The following is a 20,991-nucleotide window of genomic DNA, read 5'->3' as shown; positions in this document are numbered from 1 at the left end:
TTAGTTTATTGGACTCTCTGTCACCCTGGAAGGGGTGGGACTAAACATGACCTGTCTGGAGGGCCAAGTCATGAGGAGAGGCAGAGCAGAGCAGCTGTTGGCAGATGATGTTACAGAAGGAGAACCTGCTACACCACACCCAGCATGAGGGGTCATGTCAGCACTGAGACCATTTTTCCATAAGTGGACTTAAAGATTGACCTCAGTGGGCTTTGGATCAGGGCCTTATTCCTGTGAAAAGTGATTACAGAAGCCTACCGGATCAAAATAGTACCATTTTATAACTACTTTGCACTGACTTTGAACAGATGTACGTCTGCCCACAGTGCAAAGTCAGTGCAGAATCAGATCCTTTATTTTCTTTTAAATGAAAGTTTAGATTCTGCGGTTACATTCTGTCACAAAGGATGGATTACTTCTACTTCTGGTCAGGCTAACCCACCATATAATATATTCCTGCTATTTTCTCGCTACCATTAAGGACAACCTCTTCCCCAAAAGATTCCCAGATCATTTAATACTCCTAATGATGATGTCTGATTTGAAATTTGTGACTTCATATCCATTTCCATGGTAACAATGGTGATTACAATTCAAGTTATATAATAAGCAGGAAGAAGATATGAGCTCTAAATAAACTTCTTTTTAGTGGCATTTCTTCTTCTTTTATACATATTTTATGTATTTTCATTCTCTCATATTTACTTGGAGATTTCCATCTTTCACTTTAAAATTTCCTGTGAAACTTCACTAGTTCTGTAAGGGCAACACTAAAAAGAACAACTGAGGAAGCCAGAGTACAGAATAAGTCATTTTGGCATCTGATGATTTAGCAAACCATTATGGGGAAAATACTTAAACAGAAATGGGGAAAAAAATCATTCCTGTTATATCTCATTTACTTGTTTCTTTTTTTAAAGATAACTTTTCTCTAGGAAAGTAGAACAGTTTCTGGGCGAGCAAGTCAAATGATTAAAAGACTCTAATGAGGAAAAGAATCAATGGCCCAGAAGAACTGGAATTAGAATTAAGATTTAATTGATTTTGAAAAATCAGATTCAAAGGGAATATTAAAGGTATTTCCTTTAGAATCATTAAGCCCATAGTAAAGAAATGAGTGGGTTTGCTTCTAACATAGATTCTTTGTATTAGATAGGTTTCATATTTGAAGAGGTAGATTTTGCACACAGAATTTTCTGAAACAACCAGTAAGTTTTTTCTTACTGCTCTGAGTAGCAACTTCATAGCAAAACATCACACCACTCTCTGGGACAAAAGTGAGCATGCTCTTCATCGATACTGCTTTTTTTCCCCAATGAGGGTTTTTAGTTAATATTAGCAATAAAACAAAATGCTTTGGAAGTCTAGAATCTTTATTGATTTTATTCTATGACCTGCCTTTGCTTTGGGGTTTGGATAATTAGGCTCAGGTTCTGTAATCAGATTTGGCTCCCTTGTACCTCTAAAGAAGTAGAAGGGAGAAAATGGTCATCAGGGTCAGAAAAAACTTTCCCTATCATAAGGGAACTGGCTCCAATCCCTGTAGGAATCGTGCATGGTAGAATTCAGCTCTGCTATGCATATGTTCCACTGATGTAGACCACAGTCTATTTAGGAACCCTGGGTCAGTGGTGCAACTTAGACCTGCCAGGAAGAAGCACTAGGTCTCAATGGGGCTAGGGCTGGCCCTGGGAATCAGGAAGGCAATTTTGTCTTTCAAACTCCATCCTGTCCCTTCCCCTTTCCTGCACCCAGCAGAGATCAGACATAGGAGAAAATCAAGCCCTCATACCCTACATTGGAAAAAGTCTGTCTACAGTAAGCAAGATGCTATTCTTTGTCCCAGGATTAGTTTTTCTCAGTTAGGAAGGGTATATAGTTGTTTAGCAATGCAATCAAGGAATGTAAACCATTATTCTGGTCAGGAAATTAAACATCCTCTTTCAGGCTTTCATTGTTCCTAGAGAAATTTATTGAGCAGATGTTTATATAGCTGTTTGATATTTCAATAAAAATACAATTTTTTACATACATGCCAAAAATAACAGGTGCTGTGTAAACAGGCCCTAAGAAAGTGTTATTGAATTTCATAGATTTATTATTTAAAAACCAAGAGTATATGGTAGGATAAACTGCAAACACAATAAAGCACCTGGAAGCTTGATAAGGATATATTCAAAATTGAGAGAGAAAACTGTTTAGATAAGGCCATATTCTATGAGACTAGAATGTGATTATTTGGCTGCTATTCAAAGGTAATATACAATAATGCATAATTCCTCCTGCACAACTGGCCTTTTGGCTGAATGATCAGATCAAATAAAAGGTAAGCTTTGCTAATACAGTCTCTCTCTCTCTGTGCAGATTGTTTATACCCTGTTCAGTATAAGTGTTGTCCATAGGGGAGAATTATAGTAACTTAAAGTAATATTGTACCTAGGACTTCAGCCTATTGCAACCAGTTTTAAGAAAACTGGACCTCGGGCAAAGTCAAAGTAATTGTTACTCAGGGTAGTGGATAACCTGGCCCAGCTATTTAAGCCCTACCCACGCTATTTCTTTGACCACACTGCATTCCACTCCTCCATCCCTAGGTTTCTATGGCTGAGATTTTCAAAGACACCTAAGGGATTAGGATGCCCAGTTTCTATTAATTTCTAAATGAAGCCCTTGCAGAAATACATCTCTGACTGGTTCCATAGTGTTCTTACAGATAGTGATCTGCCTAATGACACCTGGAATGAAGGCTGTCATAAACAGATAGCTAAGGGTTAATATTTCTTTTACCTGTAAAGGGTTAACAAAGGGAACCAAACACCTGACCAGAGGACCAATCAGGAAACAAGATTTTTCAAATCTCAAAGGGGGGGAAGTTTTGGGTGTGTCTTTTTGTCTCGTCTCTGTTTCTCTCTCGGCTCTGAGAGTGATCTCTCTATCTCCAGGCTTTCTAATCTTCTGTTTCCAAGTGTAAGTACAAAGGTAGAAGACAATAGGCTTAGATTGTTTTTTGTATTTACATGTGTGTAGTTTGCTGGAATGTTTAAATTGTATTTCTTTTTGGATAAGGCTGTTTATTCATTTTGTTTTCTTTTAAGCCAATGACCCTGTATATTGTCACCTTGATACAGAGACCATTTTTATGTCTTTTTCTTTCTTTTTATATAAAGCTTTCTTTTTAAGACCTGTTTGATTTTTTTCTCTGGTTAAGGCTAAGGAACGAAGGGAGGGGAAAATCTCTTTGTGTTAGAGTTACTAAGCTTGAATTTGTATAGCCTCTGGGTGAGGGGGGAGAGACACTTGATCTCTCGGTGTTTGTGTTTCAAGGAATTGAAGCAGGGTAATCTCCTAGAGTACCCAGGGCGGGATGATCTGGGAGGAGGTAAAGAGGGGGAAGGGAAGTGGGTTATTTCCCTTTGTTGTGAGACTCAGGGCATCTGAGTCTTGGGGTCCCCCAGGGAAGGTTTTGGGGAGACCAGAGTGAGCCAGACACTGGAATTTCTGGCTGGTGGCAGCGCTATCAGATCTAAGCTGGTAATTAAGCTTGGAGGTTTCATGCAGGCACCCACCTTTTGAACGCTAAGGTTCAGAATTGGGACTTATGCTTTATGACAAAGGCAAGTAGTAAAGATGCACTACTGTCCAGCCATCCACAACAGTATAAGCAAAGGATTTAGATGTCTCTGTACAGCAGTGGTTCCCAAACTGGGGTTCGTGAACCCCTGAGGGTTCCCTGAAATGTTACAGGGGGTTCTCGGGGAAAAATTCCCTAATGGCGGACAGAGCTGTCCCTAGGGACTCAGGGCAACATGGGGCCAGCAGCTTGGAGCCCCTAGACTTCCAAGAGCTAAGCAGATCCAAGCAAGCATATCTATCACACTGAGGAGATTTAAACTTCAAGACTCCTTATAAGAAATGGAAAGTGAGATTGATATTTTTTGCCAGTTTTAAAATTAAATAGGCAACTAGAATTGTTCTGAAAATTATTATGAAGAACAAGTTTAAGCTTTGTTGTAACATGCATTGTTTGAATGGACTGCTCAAGTCTGAATGCTTGTGTAGGAGGAACTCTTTGAGTTGGCTCCTTAAATACCTTCATGCTATTTCACATCTGATACTTCTTGATGAAACCTAGGAGCCTTGTCTTATAATAAACTCATTCAAACTGATACAAGCTACGAAAGTGAGATCTTGGAAGAGTGTTGCTGGTTTCATAATGTAACAAAAATACTGTAATGATAAATAATAATAATAATAATAATAATAATAAATAGTGTGTAATAAGCATGTCATAAAAACAAATTTTATATTTCCAAGATCATTGCTGTAATAATTTATACTTTGGTGAAGGAAAAAATCACTGGAAATATTCATTTTTAGGAGGGGATTCACGAGACTTGACATTTTAGCAAAAGGGATTCACAGATTGTTAAACTTTGGGATCCACGGCTGGACAGTGATGAGGAACAAATATGCTATAATGGGCTTCTTAATCTAGCAGGCAAAGGTATAAGAAGTCCCAATAGCTGGAAGTTGAAGCCAGACAAATTCAGACTGGAAATAAGGTGTGTAAACCTTTAACTGTGAGTGTAATTAATCATTTGAATAATATACCCAGGGCTGTGGTGGATTATCCATCACTGGAAACTTTTAAATCAAGATTGGATGTTTTTCTAAAAGATATGATGTAGTTCAAACAGGAATTGATTCAGGAAGTTCTGTGGGTTTTGTTATTCAATAAGTCAGACTGCATGATCACAACAGTCCCATCTGGCCTAAATTATGTATATCTCAGCCCATGTATATGTCTCAGTGTAGCTGTATCCCATCTTCAGTGCAATCCAAGATGTTTGTGACAGTTCTTTATTGCATATAAAGTGTTAGCACCATAAATCTCTTTCCTTAGCACATCTGTCATGTAATGTTGCCTCACATATGCTGCACATACAGGAATGGAAAACAATAGTTTATGTTCAATGCTCCAGCTAGCCAGCAACCAGATGCTTTGAAGGATCTTTCCCACGGGTAATTCAGAGAATAATATGCTGTCATTAGAAGAAACAATCTTCCTCCAGCACAGGTGCATTATTTGAACCAAAGCACCTTCCCTGAGTCGTAACTAGATTCTGTCCCCCTCTTCACAGCAGGAAATAGTCGGGGCTGGAAATAGCACACTACAGATGGTGTCATATCCCTCATTGCCACCATGCAGCATGTATAGCTTCTGGTCTTTAGTTCTTTCTCTGCAATGGCTCAATACAACTGGCCTTTAAGCAGGTCTGTTAAAGTAAAGTATCTGGGCTTGTGTCTGAGTAGACAATTCATCATTATAAGCTCTTTGTATGGTGCAATGTTAATCATATGGACACTACTTCAAATGTTCTCCCATGGACTTCAGTACAGTTTTATAATTCTTAATTTGCAACATCATCTTGGAGCACCTACTCTATTTGCATTAAAGGTCACATCTTAGATTTGATTGCTTAGGAGCGTATGCTGATAAACCCATTGCTTAAACACCTCATTCCCACTTACCAATATCTTTCCTTTGATTATATTGTGCCAAATCCTTGAATCTTACAACCAACACTCAAAGTCTAAAACCTTACAAGGGACTTTGCTGATTTAAATATGATTTCTTTATTCTCCAGTAGTGTGGGTGAAATCATGCAGAATTGTAGTAACGTTTGCTGCCTTATAGTTAAACTATCTGTACTTGCTTTGTCACATATCTGCACACAGGTGTAACCTTGGCACAACTATGAGTTTACTATGAAAGCAAAAAGCAGGGCAAAGAGGAGAAGAGCTAATGGAAAGCTCAGGTGAAAATGAGGCAGGAAGAAACAAGAGAAGGCGAATGTGACCAAAAATAAATAAATAAGTAAATAAATAGAATGGAATAAAATCAGAGATGAAGAGAGAAACGTTAATGAAAAATATAGAATGCAATAGGTCACAAACTTTGCCAGCCTGGTGTTTGTATGGTTCTTATTCCCAGTACATACAATAGCAACAGTATCATTGCTGTTGTATGTGCTGGGCTATTGTTACTATTACAATAGTTTTTGTTCATTTTGAATTATCCTAGTCACCTTTGGGATTCGACAAAATACTTAAGCATGTTCATCACTTAAAGCATTTGATTAGTTCCACTCACTTCAAGGCATCTTAAATACATTGCGGAGTCTGGATGGTTGGTGCCTTTCCTAACCTTTATTGCATATAATAAAAAAAACATCTTTGATCAGGCCCTTAAGAGATTTGCAGAAACTTACCTGCTTTATGTCTCCTCGAAAACATATGTTCCTACCAGGAGATACATTTTTGCCATAAACATTCATTCAAAATAAAATAAGAATCTTGTTTGCTTTCTGCAAACATCTGACCAGCTGACCTTTCACTAACAACAAACCAAACATGTGACGTTCAGATATGTATCAAAGTGAATATTGAACTGTATACTCATTAGTAATGTTCAAACTTTGCACAGCTTTGGCTAGTTATAGAAGTCATCCAATCAGGAAACAGAAACAATACATGATTTATGTAGCTAAACAACAGAGCATAGATTTTTGAGTATGAATATTCACAATAATGTGTAGGAGGAAAATATTTGTGAATAATTAAAGATTTTCAAATTAATCACCATGATTTATTAATTTATCTGTAAGAACATGCAAGCTTCCAACTGTAATCATGTAGTTTCTTTTCTGACTTAATTGAGGCTTGCAGAAATGCCTCTTAATTACTGTATTTTCTAACTCTACTGATAAATTTCTCAATTTCAGATTGAAGTATGTTCATCATTTCAGAGGCCTATAGCAAATTTTATAGTTTTTTTTCAAGCTATTATAACAAATATCTGTGCATACATTTGTATCTAAAATGTTCTTTATTAATCCTTCACTTTAACTCTTGGGAAGCACTCAGCTACTCCAGTGATGGGAGCCATATATGGATGAAGGTTGGCAGGGGTGAGTGGATGGGCACATTGTTAAATTCTGGTGGTTACTATACATAACAATATTAGAATGGTTTGATATCCTACCCTACTATTATGGCTTTGATCCTGATCAATGACCTATACACTGCAGAAGGCCATTGCATTCATGTATTTTCAGTATAGTCCATGAACCACTATTCAGCCAGACAGATTTCTCAGATAAAATATTCATTCTTAATGAGATGCATGTGAAGGAGTCACACCATGCTTTGTACATCAGTCACAGTACCTGCATGCTGGAAGATTTCTTAAAATATTTTCTTGATGCCCAATGGGCTGACTTTGTTTAACCTGGTCTACACTTAAAAGTTAGGCTGACATAGCTAGAGCACTCAGGCATGTGAAAAATCTGTATCTATGAGCACTGTAGCTATGCTTCCCTGCAGCCTGGACGTAGGCGCTGAGTTCCCTGAGAGCAGTGGGGCTTAGGACACACCCTATGCCTTGGTAGCTCTCATTAACCAACTTGGGTGGGGAGCCACCTAGCATGCTGTATCTTGTGAATCCCATTCACTGTATAGGGACCCTAGGCACCGAACTAAGGCTTTGTAAATCCCAGTGATATTCTAGGCATCTAAAAATTAGATGTGACTTCAGTGAGCATCCTCAGGCCTACTTTTCTTTGTGAATCTAGCCTGGCATGAATAAGCAAAGTATCTTTAGGCATTTACTAAATGTAACATTTTCAAAAGCACTCTAAATATTTAAGAACCAAATATCTTGTCCACATGGAGACTTGGTATGTGACATGCTAGTGTGCTGTAGACATACATTCCAGCTTGCTGTTCCCTGAGTCTCCATATAGACAAGTCCTAAGTCCCCTTTTCAAGAGAAAACTGAACATTTTGGAGCCTAATGCACCTTCGCTTTCCATGAGATGTAGCGTATATCTCCTTTCAAATTGAGATTTATTCTTCTTAGTCACTTTTGAAAAAAAAATACTTCAAATCTAAGACTAACAAGCTATTACTAAAAGTGTAACAAATTCCCATAAGAAAGAGTCTTAGCTAGTGCCCACATTAAAAATACAGGGCTATGAACCATTTGTATAGACAGAAGCCAAATTACTTGAGTTTTGCTGAAACAGTGAAAGTCCAATAGCTGTTATATCGTGTACAAGTGTTACAACATTCTATGGGACATGTCGGTTTCCTTCCTTAGGGCATAAGGAAGAAAGAGATCTGTTAAATATAAACTAGAGTCCACAGGATTACTGGAAAACATATTTTGAATAATTACCAGATTGAATCCTGCAGCTGCTATAGGGAAATAATTGAATAATAAAAGGGGAAAAAAACGTATTTACAAATATTTTTAAAATTGATAGGAACATTTATAAATGTATTTGATGGATATTATCTCATCATCTTATCAAACTAGTTGAATGACAAAATTATTTGTGCATAATTTTATTGGATGGCAGATGAGGGAAAAAATCAAATACATTATTCCTGGTAATTTTTCTACCAGCTCCCTGATTGTGTTGTGTAAAGGGTATTTGAGCTTGGGCTCAACTCAACTTGAACGTTTTATGACACAGTATTATCTGGTTTAGCAGTGGATCAGAGTGGATACTTCAGTCAAAGTGTAATGGTGGCTATGTCCTGATTACTGATTATAGTACTATCTTACTGCTACTTGACCTTTCAACAGCATTAGGCACAGGCAATCACACAATACCACTGTATCTCTTTGGGACTTCCAATATGCAGGCCTACCCAGATTTCTTTTATTTGCATCCCACTCTGCCTTAATTCTTCACATCAGGTTTGCCAACTTCAGCTGTGGCACCTCCATTTTAGGAACCATTCTGCTCAACCACTAAATGTGCCCTCTAGGTTCATGGAACTCATAGTCGGCTGTGCAGATGTTCTGACTCTGATCCTGGACTCTTCATCAACAGATGCAGGCTGTAAAAGTTTGTGACAATATTAAATGTTTTATAATAGTTTATTTCCAGCTTTGCCTTGAACTATTTTTAAAGAAATTGAAAGGACTCCCATCTCAGATGTAAAATGGGCATTATAAAGCTATGGGTCCTGGAAAATTTCAATTTATACTCAGTAAAACAGAGAAAAAGATCATAGAACAATGACTTATTCTTAGAGACTGAAACTTGGCCTGGGCAGAAAGCTGGCACAAGGGCCTATGCACCATTTAAATTCATGCCACTCTTGAGCTTGTAAGTGGGACTTAAGTGATGCTTTGGCATTGTGTTGGAGCAGTGCATAGGAGTGACTTGGGTATGATTCGGGACAGTGGACAGGTGCCTCTTTATCTGGCATGAAAATAACATAGGGAGAAGGACACCAGTCCTTCTGTTACTGTTTATGTGCCCAGTCCCATTCTAATTGAATTCAATAGCAAAACAACTCCTTTGGACGAGAACAGGATTTGTTCCCAGGCAAATTTTGCTGCAATCTATAGATGATTTTATTATGTTAATTCTGGAATATGTTTCACCAAAAACTAGTGGTTGGAATAGCAGGGGAATATCAGTGGCCAATAGCTGATAGCACTCAAGAAACTTGAACAATCTAAATCTGAGCAGGGATAAATATTAATGTTCAGAAACGGTTGCCACATGAATTTTTCATCTAAAAGCAGAGTTCAAATGCTTAGGTACTCTCACTAGATACTGAGAGTTAAAAAAGTGTTTGGAATATAAGTACCATTGTTCATTTAAAATATTTTGAATTTTAACCTTTTGTAAAAAAAAGTTGTTATGGGTTATTAGTTCTTCCTTGCTTATATCACTCCCGATAAAGAGCAGGGTTTAAGCTAAGATCCTCATTTAAAACTATTTAGGCATCTAGCTCCCACTGAAATCAATGGGAGTTGGGCATCTAAATACCTTTGAGAATCTGAGCTGTAGCCCTATAGTTTGGAGAAAGATTAGTTAAGAGATTGTACATTTCTGTATTTATTATGTCAAGGAGTAAGAATGCCATAATAGTTTAAAGATTGAAAAAGAGTTCATAGAATGCAGAATGAATAGTTCAGGTGCCTAGCAACTTTGAATATTAGAATAAATTCTCTATTTCCAAAATGTTCAAGACTAACTTAAGCAATGCACTCACAAAACTTCTCATAAACAGTGCTGAAAGCCAAATAATTACATGTTTTTCTTAGTTTGTTTTTTCTAATAAAGATACCAATCTGATGGAAAATAAAACAAAGCCAGAAAGACATCTGAAATTAATATGATCAGATAATGTGTTAAATGAAGAAAGTTTAATTGATTAGGGGTGATGATGGTAGGGTTCAGTGAAGTAGAGTTTGAGATGCAAAGGGTAGCGCTCTCTGGAGCAGCTGTGCACAGGGCAATGTGGAATGCAATTCATCATGCATTTGTAATAATGCCAGTTTCACTTTTGTAATACTAACCGAGAGAAACATTTTGGTATCTTAAATAGTCATGGGCTTTGGGATATTATCCAACTGAATAACTATCTAATACTAGTATCCAGGATTACTAAGCACAATGCAGTAATTGTGGTAGATGGTATCAGCATGACAGTACTATATGATGCTTGCCTTCTAAATGTTAAAGATTAGAAATGTGAAATTTGTCTTGAAGCAAATGTCTAATCAGCCAATATGTACCAACAATTTTTTAAAAATTACACAGAGCATCTCTTCATGAGAAATGTATTCTCTTGAGATGTTTTTGCTCTGAATTGAACCTAGAATCCTATATGGGGGATGGGGTGAGGAAACACCTTAGGAAACAGAGGCACTTCTGTAGATGGAAGTTTGGTAGATTGGAAGCTGCATGCTTCATTAAAATGAAACCTGCAATAGAGATGCAAGAGACATAAAAATCATACTTAGAAACCAGTAATTTCTTTTAAAAAATTATTTTAAATAGGTGGCATGTACAGAACACTTGTTGATATAGTATAAAGGCTCTTAGCACACACTCAGTGTGACCTGCATAACACATTAGTGGCATTGTCAGTCGTGTTTAATGTGATTGTGGTAAAGTCATATTGATAATACTTTTATTGCACACCATAATGAACTGTCCATCCAGTATATATATCATAAGTCATTATTACTTGTTATATTTTTCTTGTTAAAATTTCCTTGGCTCTTCTAGAAGGAACAATATATTGTAGAATTTTATTAATTATTGCTATGTATATGTATATACTTTTTATATCAGATTGTAATAGTGAATACTACCCAATAAATTTAATTTAGGGCTGTCAATCAAATAAAAAAATTAGTCTCATGATTAATCGCACTGTTAAGCAATAATAAAATACCATTAATTTAAATATTTTTACGTTTTTTACATTTTCAAATATACTGATTTCAATTACAACACAGAATACAAAGTGTGCAGTGCTTACTTTACATATATTTTTATTACAAGTATTTGCACTGTAAAAAACCCCCCAAAATAAATAGTATTTTTCAATTAATCTAATAAAAGTACTCTAGTGTAATCTCTTTATTATGAAAGTTGAACTTAAAAATGTAGAATTATGGACAAAAATCCCTGCATTCAAAAATAAAACAATGTAAAACTTCAGCGCATACAAATTGACTCAGTCCTATTTCTTGTTCAGCTAATTGCTCAGACAAGCAAGTTTGTTTACATTTGCAGGAGATAATACTGCCCTCTTCTTATTTACAGTGTCACCTGAAAGTGAGAACAGGCATTCTCATGGCACTGTTGTAGCACGTCACAAGATATTTGCGTGCCAGATGCGCTAAAGAGTCATATGTCCCTTCATGCTTTAGTCGCCATTCCAGAGGATATGCATCCATGCTGATGATGGGTTCTGCTTGATAACCATCCAAAGCAGTCTGGACCAACACATGTTCATTTTCATTATCTGAGTCAGATGCCACCAGCACATGGTTGATTTTCTTTTTTGGTGGTTCAGGTTCTGTAGTTCCCTCATAGGAGCTTTGCTCTTTTAAGACTTCTGAAAGCATGCTCCACATCTCAACCCTCTCAGATTTTGGAAGGCACATCAGATTCTTAAACTTTGGGTCGAGTGCTGTAGCTATCTTTTGAAATCGCACATTGGTACCTTTACATTTGTCAACTCTTCAGAGAAAGTTTTCTTAAAATGAACAGCATGTGCTGGGTCATCATCCGAGACTGCTGTAACATGAAATATATGGCAGAATCTGGGTAACACAGACCAGGGGACATACAATTCTCCCCCAAGGAGTTCAGTCACAAATTTAATTAATGTATTTTTTTTTAATGAGCATCGTCAGCATGGAAGCATGTCTTCTGGAATGGTGGCTGAAGCATGAAGGGGCACCATTTACCTTGCAATGCCAGCTAAAAAAATGTCATGCAAATGCCTGTTTTCACTTTCTTGTGACACTATAAATAAGAAGAGGGCAGCATTATTTCATATAAATGTAAACAAACTTGTTTGTTTTAGTGATTGGCTGAACAAGAAGTAGGACTAAGTGGACTTATAGGCTCTGAAGTTTTCCATTGTTTTGGTTTTGAGTTCAGTTATATTACAAAAAAAAACCCTGTACATTTGTAAGTTGCACTTTTGTGACAAAGAAATTGCACTACAGTGATCAAAAATAAAATGCACTTTGATTTCAATTACAACACAGAATACAACATGCATGAAAATGTAGCAAAACGTCCAAAATATATACATTTTAATTGGTATTCTATTGTTTAACAGTGCAATTAAAACTGAAATTAATCGTGATTAATTGTTTTGAGTTAATCACATGAGTTAACGATGATTAATCAACAGCCCTAATTTCATTACATCTACTGTGACCAGAAAATATCAAGCTATTAATGGTATTATGTACCCATATTAAGGACCAATGATCTGTCATGCTACTAGAATAACGAGTGTTACAAACTTGCCAATTCTAGTGAGCCCAAAATTTATTTCATGTAATCTATATACTTTACAATAAATTCTGGACCCATTTAAATTCCTGCACCCCTGCACCCTGGTTGAGAATTTTAGGGGAAAGGCCAAGGATTCAATTAGTATAAACTGAACAGGCCTCTCATGAGTTGTTCCCTCTAGTTCAAGGCTGAGACATTAGAAGGACATTGCCCATTTGCTGCTAATATCTGTGGAGCATGTATTCTGTGGATAAAGTCCTCAGTTCTCCAGGACTATCAGTCTGGCATTCAGCAGCACTCAAGTCTCTGTAAAGACAAAATAGTGATATGTGGATCATTTCTTTCATGTACATATGTTCTTTGTTTGCTCTTGGCTCTCAAAGTCTTTTTTTTTTCCATTCTCACCCTCCCCCACTGTTTTCACACTGTCTTAAAACAGATGAATCTCCAAGTATAAATATATAATATTGGCAGCTTTCAATCTACCTTATTGTCCTGAGTACAATCTGCAAATAGCATGGAGTTGCAAGTTTATGCAAGGGATATTAGAGAAGCATGTTAGCCACAGCTGTCTTTACAAGCTGTTATTTGGTAATCTGTTATAAGAAAATGGAAATATTTAAAAGTTTTAACAGATTTAATTCTCTTCCTATCTAAGCCCTTAACACTCAAGCCTTGACTCTCATTTGCACGGACAGCCAGAGAAAAAATAGCAAGCAGTGTTTAAAATGGCAAAACGACCTGAAGAACTTCGCTCTAGTTTCAGCAGCTTTGATAGTTCCGGAAGCCCCATCCAAGATTTTTGCAGGGACACACCCATACTTAGGCAAACCCCATTTGATTTTAATGTCTGCAGAGCACTGTCTATATGGAGCTCATAGCAGGATCAAGGTCTAAATTATGAAGAGTGTGTAATCCTATTTGGTTCTTTGGACAACTCCCAGGACCTCTAACTTAAAATCTTAAAAAAACAGTGAGATACAAAAATATTGCAGACAGATATGAGCTACCTTGCTTAACTGGATATCTGCACTTGCAAAAAAAGGAAATTGTGAAGAATGAAATTATTTGGTGTCAGATTTTGCTGTGACATATTCCATGCACCCTCATTTAAGTCTATTCTATATGGTTTTAAAAAACTATATTTGTGGTCTTTGAATTAAAGAGAGAATGTTAATATATGTAATACTTTGTACTTGAATAGCACCTTTCTTTGGAGTTCCCAGTGCCCATTACAAAGTAGGCAAGTATCGTTGTTATAAATATATAGTGTTAGATGTTCAGGTAAGATTTTAGGGTCCTGATTATGATCTCATTTATATGTCTTACATTGGTGTATCTCAGTTCACGTTAATGGAGTTACTCTTATTTTACACCCCATAAGTGAGACCAGAATCAGGCTCCTAAGACAGAGTTTCAAAAGTATTGATCATCAGAATAATGTAATTCTGTAGCAAATGACACATTTCAAAAGCAGTTACCTCAGTGATAAGAATTTAATCTAAAGGAAGGTTCAAAATAGATGAAGCGTGTGCAAACAAAGAGTAGAGTTTCAAAGTTGGTCACCTGCTTAATGGACAAAAGGAAGCTTTATCTGGATAGTAGCTAGCACTGGCTTAGGTCAGCAGCATTCTAGGAACATTTCGTAAACAAACTGTCCTAGCCACACCAGGATGTCAAACAATACACTTGAAAGTAGAATTTAGAAACCTCTTCTGTTACAAATATGAACATGGTGTTAAATGATATGTTTCATTTTCACATGGCAGATTGAGGAATAGACACTGTTTCTGGGATCTGAAGTATAAATAGATCCTGAAGAAAGGTCATGCACTTGTCTAGAACAGAAGAAAGAACATTCAGAGATAGAAAAAGAAGAGCAGCTGTATGAGTTTTGGGAAAGTCTAGGGAAAAGTCAAGTATAAAATTTAATATTTAAAATCTTTAATAATAATCATTAAATAAAAATCTTGGTATCTGATTGAGGATTTCCAGTGAAGATCTTGGGTAGATATAGATATTTGGATAGGCTTCAAAAATGTAGTTCTCTTTTATAATTTTGGATCATGAAAATGAACATCTAAGTTACTAAAGCATCTGCCTATACATAAGAACATAATATGCAATTAATGTCTTGGTTAATGGAGTGAAGAGTATGCTTACAAAATGTGCAGATGTCAGTAAGATACCAAGGGATTGCAAACACTCTTGAGGACAGAATTAGAAAGCAAAATAACCTTGATAAATTGGAGAATTAGTCTGAAATCAAAAAGATGAAATTCAATACATCTTGTGCCTAGTAATCCTACACTTAGAAAGCAAAATCAAAGACTCAAAACAAAATGCAGAATAATTGGCTAGACAGTAGTACTGCAGAAAAGAATCTGGAGTGGGATACATTGGATCACAAATTGAATATGAGCCAACAATTGTGATACAATTAGGAAAAGGGTAAATATCACCCTGGAGTATTAAGAGGAGTGTCATCCGGAAGACACAGGCAGAATGTCTCACTTCACTAAGCACTGATGAGGCCTCAGCTGGAATGTTGGGATATATATATATCAATATACTTTGTGATTCATATATCCATATAATATGTTATAGGTCATTAAGGCCTGGTATGCTTGACATAAATACATGCATTGCAGTTGGAAACTGAAGCAAAAACATATGGTCAAGAACTATTAGAATTATTTGTGCAAAAACAATCTTGTTATGGTCTGGGGAAAATATGGAAAATCAGGAAAAAAGGAAACAACACCAGCTGGATTGATATAAAATTGTATAAAAATTGGAGGAAATGGCGGCCCACTCAGGATTGTATCTTTGAAATTGTGTGGGTAGAAGGCTTAGTAAACCAAAGGCAAAGAACCAAAGATGTGACTGGATGGACTATAAATGTTTGCCTACGATTTCTGAAAATCGGAGTAGTTTATTGATCCAGAGCCCCATGTGGATATAGATGTGGTTTTTGCCGGCTCCCCTCATCTTATGATCTTATAATCAGAAGGAATCTCAACTGGCCATTGGTACCATTCTCACCTTTGGACTCTGGTACACTATATTTGCAATGTAAACAGGAATGAGTAAGGTTTGCTTTGTAATCAATAAAGAGAATTTAGAGTATTATATAACAACAATGTGCCTGGTATCTGCCTGCTCCCCATCCCATAGGGAGACCTCTATTACAGGTCTAACATGTGGTGGGGAATGCGGAGGGGGTCATCAGCGGCATTTCAGTGGCGGGAGGCCCTTCAGTGCTGCTTAAGGTGGGAAATGCCGCCGAAGATCCGGACCACCCCTGGGTGAGTACAAGCGCTGCAGCTCCCCCGCTTTGCCCCAGACCCCCTGACTCCTCTGGGCGGCCCTAATGATCTCTCAAGGTCCTTTCCAGCCCCACATTTTTGATGCTATGATTTATACAGCACCTTTCTTTCCAAGAGTCCTCCAAGTGCTTTTCAAACCCTGGGCTGAGGCTAAAATTTTCAAACTTGAGTTCTAAAAGTTAAGTAGTTAAGTTAAGCTATATTTAAATAATAAAATGGGTTTATTTTCCAATAAATTTGGCCTAAAATCAACAAACATAGCAGATTATTGCATATATGCACATTATGTTCATTGTATATGTGTGTCTAGTAGAAATGGTGGGGAAATGGGACTTTTCCCCCCATGGAACAATTTGATATTTTTTTCTAAAAACAAAAATGTTTCAGCCAAAACACTGCCATGGTGCCTCCCATTCCCAAGGAAAAGTAGCTGTAGAAAATATTGTTGTCAAGCTCTACTTGCTGATTCCAGATCAAATTTGCTTATTTACAAGTAAAAAGATGATTCTTTCCTACTGCTGGTCCTGCACATTCAATCAGGAATCTGTAAATTAATCTGGATTCTTTCCTTCTCATCGCATCATCACCAGTAGCAACTGATTCTTCTGACCATATTTTGCCCTTATCTCTCAATGGAGTCACACAGGTGTAATTGAGGGTATGAGGAACATGACCATAATTTGGTTATAGTTATTTGTCTGTATTCCAGTCTTAGACACTGGGAAAATGCTTAGAGTGTGAAAAATAGGCTGTGAAATAAATAGACTGTGCTCTGAGGAAGTTCAGGAGGCAGACGTGGTAAAAGAAGTAGCATTGTAGCTGCTCTGGGGCTGCTAATGCATGCTATTGGCTCTACACTATGCCCTATCTACCGTGCTCCTTGTGTGGCTGCGGCTTTGGATCTTGAGAGTAGCATATTCATATTCTTCCCATTTATCAAGAATCTGCATACTAGGGTGCTAGCAACCCCTGCAGCACTTGGGGAGCATGTGCCATCTATATGTGCTATCTATATGCTTACAAGGGGGTCCTGGTCTGTAACTAGGACTCCTTGATGCTACAGTAATACAAATAGTTATTACTCCCATATACAAGGCCAACTACATTCAGGGCCTTCCATAATTACAATTGGAGGTGGCAGGATTTGCCCCTTAATTAATAAAAACATCTTTGAAATGCCTGTGCTCCAAAAAGGCAAGATTATTTCACAATGAATAACACCTAGCCATTAACTCCAGTGGGAACTCACATGGAATAAAGTGTTATCCAGCAACACAAACTGGCCCAAACAGTATTGCCTATGCTCCCAGTCTGACATAGTTTCTGAATCAGTAGGGACTGAACATGTACATCCCAGAGTAGAATAGGACCCAGAAAATATCTGCCTTTTTTCATTGACAATAGTTCAAGATTACCAGGTTTAGTAAAGTAGTTAACACCACATATTTTCTCTGACAATAAACTAATACATTATTTGTAAAAAGCTGTTTTCCTTATTATAAATGCCTACACGACAACTGTTAAAAAAACCCACTATATTTGCATTTTAGAAATACTGTCTTATTAGCATCTCTAGTGTTAACATTGTTCGGGTCCCTTTAACAACAAAAATGATTTTAATTTCAATTCTTAGCTTTGAAAATACAATGTATTCAACATTTCAGCCAAATATAATGTATTCCTTCATACTGTAATCATTATTTCTGTGACAGTTACAATAGATAATAATTCAATTTTTGTCTCTCCCTGTGCTCTGATTGTTTTTTCGAAATACCCCATTTTGATCTGGGATCCTGGCTTGAGATTCTAAAATAATTTGTTTCATTAAGACATTTCCTTTCCCTAATCCTCTATTTTAAAAAATCTGAGTTCAGTAGCTAAGAATGGAGGAGCAGAGACTAGAGCTGTGCAAATTATTCCACTCACACCTTAAAGTACTTTAAATTAGGTGTGGTTCACGTCTGACCTGCATTCACAAACCCTTACTGGTTCATTTCGTTACAAATCTTTTCATTTGTGAACCGGACAGTGAAGCCTTTTTTTGTTGTAGCTGGATGTCTGAGACTGTCCTGAGTTGTTGTAGAGGGTACATTTGGAGTTTGAGCTGGCTTCAGTGAGGGAGATACCATAAAAGGAGAATCACATATTACGTCTCCTGTGTCACTGATTTTGAGCTGAACTTACCCCAAAGAAGAACTCAGTGTAATTCAAAAACTTTTCTCTTTTCCCACAGAAGTCGGTCAAATAGAAGATATTACCTCACCCATGTGTCTCTCTAATGTTCTTCTGGTACCAACACAGCTATAACATGACAAATAAGAAAATGAAATCAAGCTCAGCAGAAGCCATTTTTTTTCCTTTTGTGTCTCAGAGCATTCCCTTTAATTGATCTCTGTTCCACCATTTCCAATGGAGTAGAGAACACCTAAGGCACCGTCTCACTCAGAAAAATAAGAAAATAAAATCAACGTAGAATAAATTTATCTTTGTACTGATTCCATTAGTTGTTTGCATCTGTTCATTTAATGGAATATCTCATTCATGTGCATATTTGACCTCCAAGGGACAACCTTACACTTTGGCACAAATCCAGAAAAGAACTTAAGCTTGTGCTGGTTGAAAGTTGCAGTTAGATTTAACTTAAAGCACCTGATATCAATTAATAATCACAGTATATGTACACTCAAAAAACTACATTAAAAGAATATTAAGATTGCACAGTCAAGCACTGAAAAGTTAGACGATGCCAGAATTAAGGCAAGTTGGCAGAAAGTTCTGAGCAAGTGTCTGCAGATTCCAGAAAAGGAGTCAGGACTCTATCCAAGAGCCACAGAGGGAGACTGAAAGGAAACCCAGAAGATCCTGAGGCCAGGCTGTAGAAAAGCACAGAAGGTCAGTAGATGCGTTTGTTTACTTTGGACTTTTGTTTGGACTTGTTACCTGAGAGGAGATTGACCTCAAAGAGTGACCAGAACTGAAGAATTGAGACACGTGAACCCTGAGATAGACAGAAAATGCTCGGAGGAGGAAACTGAGGCAGGAATCACCTACATCACTGCACTTTGCCAGCAGAGTGTGCTACAGGGCAGGCATGCCCCATGACAGGGTCTTGTAATAGGAAGTATCTGGCAACCCTAACAGACAGGGATACCGCCCCTACATATAATATATAGTGATTGTTATTAGTGTGATAAAATTATAGCGATATTATATATAATTTATAGAATAATATCACCTTTTTTTCATGGAACCAAACCAGCCCCTACCAGATTTGAAATCCCTGCTCTAAAGCATACAGATGCTACAGTTATAATTTTGTAATAAAAAACATGGGCAAAACAATATATTTTTCCTACTCTCATTCTTGGAAATGGCTGAACCATTTTTGTTGAAACATCCACACACAAAAATCAGCATGGTAAGTGTCAGGCCACCTAATCTGTCAGCTGTGCCATCAGCTCCATCTATAAGAGTATAGATATCAAAAAAATAGTATAGATTCTGTTGCTTTGATTATATAGGTTTATTAGTATAGATACTAATTAACCTATATAATCAAAGCAACCAAATAAAGAAATATCTCATCATATACAAAAACCCTATTTTTGCCTACTGCTACCTTCCTCACAAGCCTGGATAAACTATTGGGATTGAAATATACCTGGCAGGCCAACAGTCTGTTACCTCACTGACTTCTATAATCTACAATTCCCACTCCTCCTATTTATTCAGAATTGTCTTTTTGATTAAAGTATTTTGGCTCCCATAATAATTGCCTCTCAGTTTTGCAAGGGAGAATTTGTTTCAGAGTTCAGAATTCTGGAGGTGCCAAGTCCCACTTCTAGTGAATCTATGTAAATGGGGACAAGCCTAAACCTTAGCAAAGGCTCATGATGAGACTCAAAATGGGAGAACATCTGGAACATAATATTGTCAAGATTCAGCTCCTGCAAACAGATTTCAACTAGTTGTACTAAAGATGCAGGAATCCCTAATTAATGAAACTTGGAAGTGTTCACAAAACATTGCTATAGATGTTAAGAGGCACAGTAAAAGATTCTTAGTCTGTATGAAAATATTACAGACAAAGAACTACATTAAATGAGTGTTATGGTTGTAAAGTCAAGCACTCAAAAGTTAGAAAATGCCAGAATAAAGGTTACCCATTGTGGGGGAAAGTTGGGTGACTCTTTTGGTATCACTTTACAACTGACTGTGTAAAATATATAGCAGGATTTCACATATTTTTTAAAAACAATTCTTTTGGCGGGGGGGCGGGGAAGAGGGGAAGAGAAGCATAATACCATCTAAAAGCAACAAGACAAAAACAGCAGAATCACTGCCAGGAAACTTTGTGTTAATTTTTTTTTTAAGTATTTTTCCTTCAAATCATAAAGAATTCCTGGACAATCAGTAAATTGAAACCTACATTAAAAGGGAGGGAGGAAGCTGTGATCAACACAGGGATAAGCTACAGATAATCACTAAATACCACCACCACTCTAAAAAATAACTGCTAATAAAGCTGGTTGAGCATTTTATTCAAAATACCCATCCTCTCCTCCCTTCACAAAAGAAAACTGGACAATGTAGTTTCTGCTAAATCAAATGATGTTGGTTTTGTTTTTAATTTTCCATCAGGAAAATAAAAATGAAATATGCAGTTTTAGATCAATTCACCATTAGTCAGTGTTTGCCTGAGCTGCTATGGCGTCTCACGTGAGTTGTATTTGATTTCCCTCTTCTCCCATTATCCTGTATAGGCCAGTCTCCCTAGCTGGAGTATGACTCCTATGGTGCACGAT

General features: G+C 37.0%; 1 long non-coding RNA gene across 1 annotated transcript in view; it reads left to right on the top strand.

Annotated features, from left to right (window-relative positions):
* The window catches only part of LOC142046662 (uncharacterized), a 29,827-nt gene extending 26,645 nt beyond the window's left edge, over nucleotides 1-3,182 (top strand). The window contains exon 2 of the long non-coding RNA XR_012655668.1: nucleotides 3,000-3,182. This is a non-coding gene — a long non-coding RNA (uncharacterized LOC142046662). The remainder of the gene's footprint in view (nucleotides 1-2,999) is intronic.
* The last annotated feature ends 17,809 nt before the right edge of the window (nucleotides 3,183-20,991 follow it).

Source organism: Chelonoidis abingdonii, chromosome 4 (assembly GCF_003597395.2).
Source record: "Chelonoidis abingdonii isolate Lonesome George chromosome 4, CheloAbing_2.0, whole genome shotgun sequence".
NCBI lineage: Eukaryota > Metazoa > Chordata > Testudines > Testudinidae > Chelonoidis > Chelonoidis abingdonii.
The sequence above is the reverse complement of the archived record's forward strand: the minus strand, read 5'-3'. Positions and strand labels throughout refer to the sequence as shown.